We start from the raw sequence: 1,021 nt of genomic DNA, 5'->3' as shown, positions 1-1,021 counted from the left end.
CCCCCCCCCCCCCCCCCCCCGGGGGACCTGGGGAATTCCTCGTGTTCGGGGAGCCGGGGCTGGGTCAACTGGCAAACGACCAATGCTCGGGGGGCGGCGCCGGTGGGGCTGGCCGTGTGTGCCCGGGGCACGGCCCGGGCCGGGCCCCCAGCGGTCTGGACTTCCGGCCGGACAATCACAACAATGGCCGAAACAATAACACACGCCCCGAGACCTGGTGCCTGTTGTCGGCCATGCCTCGCGGGCCGGGGAACCGAGGGGAGGGGGGGGGGCGTGTGGCGGTCGGCACGCCCTCCCACGGCCAGGGGACCGCGCGCCGAGGCCTGCAAGGGTGCTGCCGCACACACGCAAGGCCGAGAAGAGCAGGCGCCCGGCAAGGTGACCGCGGGCCGAGTTGACGAGCAGGCGGGCGTGCGGGCGGGCATGATCGTGCCGTGTCGCGGCGGCAGGGGGGCGCCGGTGGCCCAGCATCAAGGGTCGAGCCCGGCCTGCCTCCGCCCTACTGGGGGGGGAGGGGGGCCCGGGCGGGGCAACCATCTGGCCTGTCTCTGTCAGCTCTGGCAGGCCGCCGGCGCTGGGAAGTGGCGAGGCGCATGCGCGAATGCCAGCGACGGCGCGTGGCCGGGGCGCGCATGGGCCTCTGCACACGTACGCGCACACGCACATGCATGCCAGCAGACGCCCCGCCAGGGGCGGCAGTGTCTCTTCGCGGGGAGGAATGGGCCCCGGCCATTAGCCCCTTTCCCGGTCTCGTATGACCATCCCCCTTGACATATGTGCGTGTGCATGTGTGCGTGTGCATGTGTGTGTGTGAGTGCGTGCAGGCAGATATTTCTGTACGCGCGCACACACACACACATGGGCGTCTCCGTGCGCGTGTTTTTTGTATGCATGTGTCCCGCGGGCCCGGGGGGGGGGGGGCCCAGAGACGGGGTCATCATGCGCGACACCTCCACCCGGTGGAGGGCTTGCCCTCGGGGCTGGGCCGGCGGTGACAGGTGGCCGACCTCTCGGCCGCGCC

This window comes from Fonticula alba, assembly GCF_000388065.1.
Source record: "Fonticula alba strain ATCC 38817 unplaced genomic scaffold supercont2.2, whole genome shotgun sequence".
Lineage (NCBI taxonomy): Eukaryota > Rotosphaerida > Fonticulaceae > Fonticula > Fonticula alba.
The sequence above is the reverse complement of the archived record's forward strand: the minus strand, read 5'-3'. Positions refer to the sequence as shown.